The following is an 8,100-nucleotide window of genomic DNA, read 5'->3' as shown; positions in this document are numbered from 1 at the left end:
TCTGAGACAAGATTTCTCTGTGTAGCCCTGGCTGTCCTGGAACTCACTCTGTAGACCAGGCTGGCCTCCAACTCCCAAGTGCTGGGACTCAATCACAGCTCAAAATCCACCTGCCTCTGCCTCCCAAGTGCTGGGACTCAGTCACAGCCACGACAAAAACGAAAAAAGAAAAATTTCAAACCTGACTTTAGTCTACAAAAATACTTTCCAAAATATCTCTCAGTGTAAGATTTCTACTTAGCATGATTTATGGTGTGGATCTGAACTTTCTTGTGTGACCAATTTCATTTCTGTTCCTGTAGGGTAAGTAAAATTTGTTTTGGCTTAGCAACTAAGGCACAGGGTAGATTTGAAGTATCCTAGCATCTTCCTCATTCAGAACCTCACAAGCTTTTTGTTTCCTTAGGTTTTTAACCTTAATTTACAACTTGGTGTTTCTCTCCACTGACTTAATTCTGTCATCCCTCTTCCAAAGACCTTTTTTTTTTTTTTAAATTATAACTAGTATATTATAAACAACAGAAAAAAAACTATCTAAAAAGAGTATTCTTTGAGTTTCAGTGAATTTGATGCTCATCAACAGCAAACCTGCAGAAAAGTAAAAGATTTTACTTGATCCATTATTACTTCTGCAGCTGAAATGTTGCATAATTAGTTGTAGAGATCCACTTGCATCCTGTACATGCTTTGGTTCAACTGTGATCTAACTGGTTAGATACATAAGGAGACCTACATACCTTAAAGGAGACACAGTCTACTTTATTTTCATTAAAAAAATAAAAAATACTTTAAAGTTTCTTCCGGGGAATTGATTTTGCCAAGATTTGCATTTCTTTTAAAATGCTAAGACAGTATTCAAGTTTTATTAACATTAGAAAGAATTCAAGATTAAAGGGCATTCTTACTCAAAATAGAATAATGAGTTACTTAGATTTGCTTAATTCAATTCAATTATTGAGCCAATCCTAACAGAGAAAGAAGGGCTGTATACTTCTCTCTCCAAAAGTAGCACATGTGAATCAAATACAGTGTGAAAGAAAGAATTCCAAGAACCTCAATCAGAAATGCACACTATTGGAGTTAGGTTCCCTATAACTAATTTCATTAAAGTGATTTTCTCCAAACAGTCCCTTTTACAATTAAAATCCTTATTATAATGGGTTTGGTATTGCACTAGAGTGTGAAACCCAAGCAAGAAAATGAAAAGAAAAATGTCTAAAGGATTTTCTTTCCTTTTGGTATCTTAAAAAATTCTCACCTAAGTGGTTACTGGAAAAACAGTAAATATTGGTACTGCTCATTATAAACAATTTTGTGTTCAGGTTGTGTGATTTTAGAGAGCATCCATAAGGCAGGACTCCATTTGCTTTTTTTTTTGTTTTTGATTTTGGCTTGATCAATGGGTGCATTTGGGTTCTGGGCCCCCCTCTTTTTTAGAAAACTTGACACCACCCCACACAATACCTTGGTAAAGGTAAAGTGTCAGCTTTGTTGAAAGAAAAAAATGACAGAAAATTTCGCTGATGTAAAGAAATTTTTACTTGAGAGCAAAATCTTAGAAGCCAAGGGAAGGAGACCATGCATTTCACTATTACGCCAGAAACAGCAAGGAGACTCACAGAAAACCTGGCTTCCCGAAGTGCGGAGACTGGATCGCTTTCTGATCCAGGGAAGGTATGTGAATTGAGGGAACTTATCTTTCCACTCACTGCATCCATAAGCTCACAAGCAAATACCCAGGCTCCTAAGGAGCTACTGTTAAATGTACCTGCCTCCCTCCTCCTCTTACCATTTCTAAGTCTGCAGGAATTCCTGAATGTGGATTAATTCTTATTCCTAATCTGTGAAACAAAAACGGTACTGTCTTTACCAAGGGACGGTTAGATTATCTGTTTGCCAACATCAATATTTGGATGGAAAGCTTAAAATATGTTGTTTTTCCAAGAGTTAGACTTTAAAGGCGGGGAAACGCCGCTTATGCAATACTAGCAGCAAATCGGTTAACCACTAACTTCTTTCTTGTTCAAGAGGCACTTTCAAGTTTCCATTTGGAAGCGAAACTTCACTCCTTTCACTCAGAAAAACCCTCCTTATGCGTGTGCGTACACAAAGACGCTTCTCTGGTTGCCTGTCATACTACCTACATTGACAGTGACACGAGGCTGCTTTTTGCAACCTTGCCTCCACACCAGATGATCAATACCTCCATCACTCAAGGCTTCCTGGGGGAGGTTATTCTATCCTGGAGGGCGAGTCTGACTCAGGTGAGCACCAGGTGTCGATCCACCTCGATCCACTTCGGGGAGGCAACAAGCTCTATGGTTGTCTAGGAACTATAATCAGATAAACCTGACAAGCTACCAGGCTGCCTTGGCCACCGGTGAGGGCTTGGGCTCAGGTTCCAGTTCACTCAGAGAGGGACCCTCCTTGCAGTTCCGTAACCAGCATCCAGCTCCTACAGATCTGGAGACCTCTGTTTACCAAACTAATACTTAGAAAACTAGAAAACTCGGCAAGATAAAAATCATCACGTATCCAAATTCACTTACTGTAAGAGGCAAGACAATTTTGAGGAGAGAGAAGAGTGCCTATTGAGCTTCATTTTTCTCTCAAATTCTTTATTGATTTTCTAAAGGAGTTCGTGCACTCCCCTGTTACTCTTCCTCCGGAAGTAAATCGTGGTGTAACAACTGTGTTCTTGTCTACATCTTTGTCCTCATTGTTGCTGTTCTTGGGTTTATGAAGCAGGAAGCACCATGATAAAGAAGTTGTTAGATTTCCAGTAAATGTTATTCCAGTAAATGGTAACTGTTAAATTTACCATCTCAGCTTCCAAACCCTGTCCTCTTGTGTGGAGTCAAAGGGTAGAAGAATGGAGGGTCACATAGGGGAGGTACTCAGACAGGAGAAGGTTTTTCTCTCTTTGAACCTGCCTTGATTTTACCTATTTGGTTTACCCTGATGGACTTGTTTTAATGACCATGGACTTTACACTTAACACACTTTAATTCTAGTGCAAAGGAGAAACATCTGTCACTGAAGCTCAAAATCTATACTGTGATTTCTTTTTAAAAGGGCTTCACATGAGAGATAAAAAGCTTACAGATAGGCACACATAGAGCTTCATGAAAATAAGCATGCCTGTCTCTAAGACATACCCCAAAAGTCATTAAGGAAAGTAAACTCAAAATATACTGAGTTGAAATGTAAACAAATTGTTTACCAAATATGATATTAGGAAGTATGTTTTAAATGATTAATAATTTAATAGTGCAACTGGAACTTGTGAATTGAGTTCAGTTGAATTTCTTTACCACTTAAAGGTATGAATACCATGTAAAAGCCCCAACAATCTTTTATGTCCAGAACACTTAAGAACAATCAACACCATTTTAGAAAGAAATGGAGTTATCCTTATTATCCTGAAGATAGTTATTATTTTATATAATAAAATAAACTATTTTTGTGTAACTACTATTTATATATTCATAATGAAACACAATAGAAGCAAATGCCTTTAATATTACCAGTTGCTAAATATGTCAAATTATCACGGGAATCTTTTACATTTAACTTGAATCCTGTAGAACCAGAGAACTGAACTCAATCCTACTCCCTCTCTTTTGATGAAAAGTCAACTCTGAAAAACCATTACTGGGACCAGCTGAAACTCATGAACAAATATATCTTTATGAAAACTCATGTGTTTCTTTGAAATACCAAGTAATATTACCATTATGTCAAGATACACATAATTCATAATGTCAGAGGGCTTTGTAACAGCATAGTTGAAAGACTTCAAGATTCATTTAACATTCACATCATTACTGTGTAAGACTCACTGCTTCTCAAACAGGACAAGTTCCACACTTGTCTGTAGATTTGTAGGCAAGTTTTTCAGGGTTTATTATAATGAGACATACTTTAAATCTCTCTCTCTCTCTCTCTCTCTCTCTCTCTCTCTCTCTCTCTCTCTCTCTCTCTCTCTCTCTGTGTGTGTGTGTGTGTGTGTGTGTGTGTAAATTACCAAGCTGCTTTGATGCAGCACATATTTCTGTATCACTCCTCTGCAGAACTGTGGGAAGGGTAAAGATGAAGCCAGGGAAGGAGCCCAGCAACAGAGCACACATAAACAAGAGGCCACCTGGCTTCCTGCCATGATACATGACATTCAATTATTTTCGTTCTTTTTCATGAGAGTTTCCTTCTCAGCAGCTCCTCCTCCCCTCTCCGGACCATTGCTTTTCTGCATTTGGTATACTCTGCCTGATTTAGCATGCATGCATGTCCTCCAACCCTAAGCTTTCCTCATCAGCCCCAAACACTATCTACAATAAGAAAGTGCTAAAAGTAAATTTTGAGAGTCTTATCTTGACATGTCCACTCTTACCATATAAGCATTATATTTCACCCAAGAAAGACACCAGAATGGTCCACATGTCCTTTTTCTACAACTTTGATGTAAGTAGAAATATCTTTCATGTCCAAAATTAAAATTACATTTGCATAGGGAAGAGAATCATTCAAAGCAGTTCTAATCTGTAAAATTTCTTTCTCTCTCTCTCTCTCTCTCTCTCTCTCTCTCTCTCTCTCTCTTTCTCTCTCTCTCTCTCTTGTAAGTGAAATGAGTCAAGTTGCCTTTTCTGGCGAATCACTCATCTAAGCTTCTAAGTACCCCTGAAGAAGAGTGTAAAATAATAATTTCAATAGAATTTTCAAATAGCTTTAGCTCAGGATTTTATTTTGATATTCATTCCTTAAAGGGGTACCAAGCAAAACTTCAAAAATACCCAAATCACATATGGAAGACTGCCAGCTGCAGGAATAATATTAGGTGTGACATGAGAAGGAGCAATCATCTCCACAAAATTCCCTCTCCATGTTTTAAAGTAGAGGAATGGCACTAAAGGAATGCTTTAGCTTACCAGACACATCTTAATTACTACAGGAGCAAACAGCCGAGGCCTTAGCCCAAATAGTCCTCTTAACCCTCTCCATCTCTTGGCCTTCCACCTTGGAGTCCTCTGCAGGTGCTGAGACTCCTGCAAACACTATGAAACTCCCAGGCATCTCAGAATGCTGGGATCCTGAGATGTCCTGAATGTTTTCAGGCTTAAAAAAGAAAAAGAATGGCCCTCGATCTCTGTGGATACCTTACCCACAAAATTCAAATGTGAAAAAAAAAAAAACATAAGAAAAAGTTTTCACAGAAATGTATTTGGTATTGGGTTAAGTCAAAAGAAGGGAAGGGAATCCTGATTTTAGATCACAAGTTTTGAACGTGCAAAGTATGTGCAGAACTGGGAAAGTGAAGTGGGGAACTCTAAATAACAGGCTAGGGCTGGAGAGGGAAAAAAAAAGCCACCCAAGTTCACACTTAACTGGTTCTTCCTTTCCAGTTGATCACTTACTTTAGGTGATTAAAATCAGAAAGGGTTAAAATGGTACAAAAACTAGAAGAAGCCAGTTTTAAAAATGAATTGACTCCATGCTGGATGTGCATATATAGAAAGCGTTCATCGAAGGATTTCAGTCTATTTTCAGTGTTATGTCCCAAAACATCAGGCCAGCACAGCCCAGGTGAAATGACCTCCCAGTTGATTCCACTTCTTTGTGACTTCCAGAAACCATTCAATTATTATTGCCTTAATTAGTATTTTAAATTTAATATTAATGCTCTAGTGGCTAGGGTTGTGTCATTACTATAAACTCTATCTCAACCCCTCAAAATCTATTTAATGCAACTCTTGGCAATCAAAGCCTCAGCTTCTTGCCAAACCCTGCAGATTATGCATTCGTTATGGGAGTTTGCCATTAAGTGTTGCCTCTGTTTTGGGCACATGTGGTTACATGTCACAAAACACAAGAGGTTCCGTGTAGTAGATTTGCATTTCCAGGAGGTTTCCGGGGGATCTGAAGTGGGTGGGTGACACCTTGGACCCCACCCCTTAAACCGCTTCGGTCAAAAGTGGGTTTGGGTAATGGGGTGGAAAAGGCTCTTAGCAGCAGTAGATCCGGACTACATTGAAGTTTCCCCCTAGTCGGACCTCTATTGGTACACAAGTGCTGAAGAGCTTGTGTCATATGTCTTTGATTTAAAAGACACCGAGTGTTTTTCAAAGAATATAGGGCTCCTAAAACGCATATTTATAAACAGACTGACATAGCTCCATGACACAGCTAAGTTTATAACTGGGAATTCTCTGCATAGTTCTTCATCAGTAATACGGGCGCTTACTGCTGTGAATATTTGAAAAATCCACCAAACGTTTGTTTCTTTCCTCTTTCTCGCGTTTATTAGGATAAAGCAGTCTTTCAGAATTTTTAGAGGTAAGATAGATTTAAAAGGGAGAGGTGAGATCGTGCAAAATGACAAATCTAACAAGGAGTGAGTGGCTTACTCAGTCTACCTTCCACAAGGAACAAGCTGATAAAAGGTTCCAGAACAACACATTATCTCTCTGTGTAAGCAAACTTCACGCACACATTTCCTGGGCTTTTTCTCCCCACTTCCAGGCCACCCCAGCGAAGGTGAAGCAAGCTCCGCCTCGCACTGTGGAGAATGCCTAGCTTGGAGCTCGGGCTCCTCTTCCGCTAGAGATCCGGACAGTCCCTGCTTTTCTTTAACCCCACCCCCACCCTCCACCCTGCACACTTGGAGGTTTGTCACTTCGCTGTTGGTGCTATCTCATTGCTCCGGAGAAAACAAAAATATAACAGAACCCTTTAAAAGACAGAACAGTATCAATTGGTGGGAGCTCAGCAAGGGTCTGATCTTGGGGGAAAATGTGGTGAACCAGGCCGGGTGAATATGGCTGCTGCTTCTGACACTTCTTCTCAGGTCCTGTCGGATGGAATCTTCATTTTTCACTGCCAGCTCCGCCTTTGGGGCAGTGCTAAGCAGCAGTTCTGCTGTACATTGTGGCTGGAATCTTGGTTCGCAAGCTGTGGCCAGGTCGGGCGTCAAAGAGGGTCTCACCTGTGGATCGAAGACGAAGAAGAACGTGGAAATTTCCAAACTCTAGAGGACAGACACCCGACTGAATAGGGCTAGGCCACCCGCAGTGGCGGGGATACCCGAAGTGTCTTAAGGCTCTGGTGTAATTGCCAATGTAGCCTGGAGAAAAGCGACAGCCGCTGTGGAAGGCCTCTGTGGTGAGAGAGGGAAGGTTATGTCAGGATCGGTGAGCAGAGACCTCCCTCGTCCACAATTTGTAGGGGAGTTTCACCACATTTGCAAGCTTGGCTGATCTATTGCAAATGGCTTCTTGTGTGTGCCCAAGGCTAGGAACTCTTCCCCCCCCTCAGACGCCTCGGGGCTCCTCAGAAGCTGAAGTGGGGCACAAGGCCAAGCAGAATGGCTTTCATCTCTAAAGCACCGGTTTTACCTTCCCTAGCATTCCCTTCAGCTGGCCCAAAGGTTTTGGGTCCGCAACCGCGAGTTCAATCCCACTAGTTTCTGCAATACCCTTTTCGAAGGCACCTCCCCAACTCTTCAAACCTTCACATAGGACAACTTTGGTTAAAACACTCTGAAGGCATTCATCCCCCAACACTACTTTGTGTGATGAGTCCCTTTGACCTCCACTAAGAGAAGGATTTCAGGGCCACTTGTCTCTATAACTTTTCAATAATAGTAATAGTAATAGTAATAATAATAATAATAATAATAATAATAATAATAATAATGAAGAAGAAGAAGAATTTTGTCCTAATGATTCGTGGACCAAGGGCAGAGGTGGTTATTGGTTGATACTGGCAAAATCAAGTCTTTTCAGAGACTCTTCGTCAACCTTCCATTCCCGTTCTATGCCACTGCATCCTCACTCCACTGCACCCGATAGCAAACGCGAAGGCCAGGGCCTTGCAAGGGCTAGCGTTGCGGCTGCCAAGACGCCAGCCTCTTAGGTTAGAGGCAACCTCGGCCCCTTTACCTCCAGCAACCCGGTTAACAGCCGCCGCTGCATCCGGCGTCTTAGGCTCAGATTAATGTGGATCTTCCATGTAAACGATTTACGGATGAAATAAAAGCTCTTTAGAGCAATACTTCCTTTCAAGTTCTTAAGATGCCTCTAAATCTTCTGGTAGTGAGTGGCTGGG

Source organism: Mastomys coucha, unplaced genomic scaffold (genome assembly GCF_008632895.1).
Source record: "Mastomys coucha isolate ucsf_1 unplaced genomic scaffold, UCSF_Mcou_1 pScaffold4, whole genome shotgun sequence".
Classification (NCBI taxonomy): Eukaryota; Metazoa; Chordata; class Mammalia; order Rodentia; family Muridae; genus Mastomys; species Mastomys coucha.
This window is presented reverse-complemented; position numbering follows the sequence as displayed.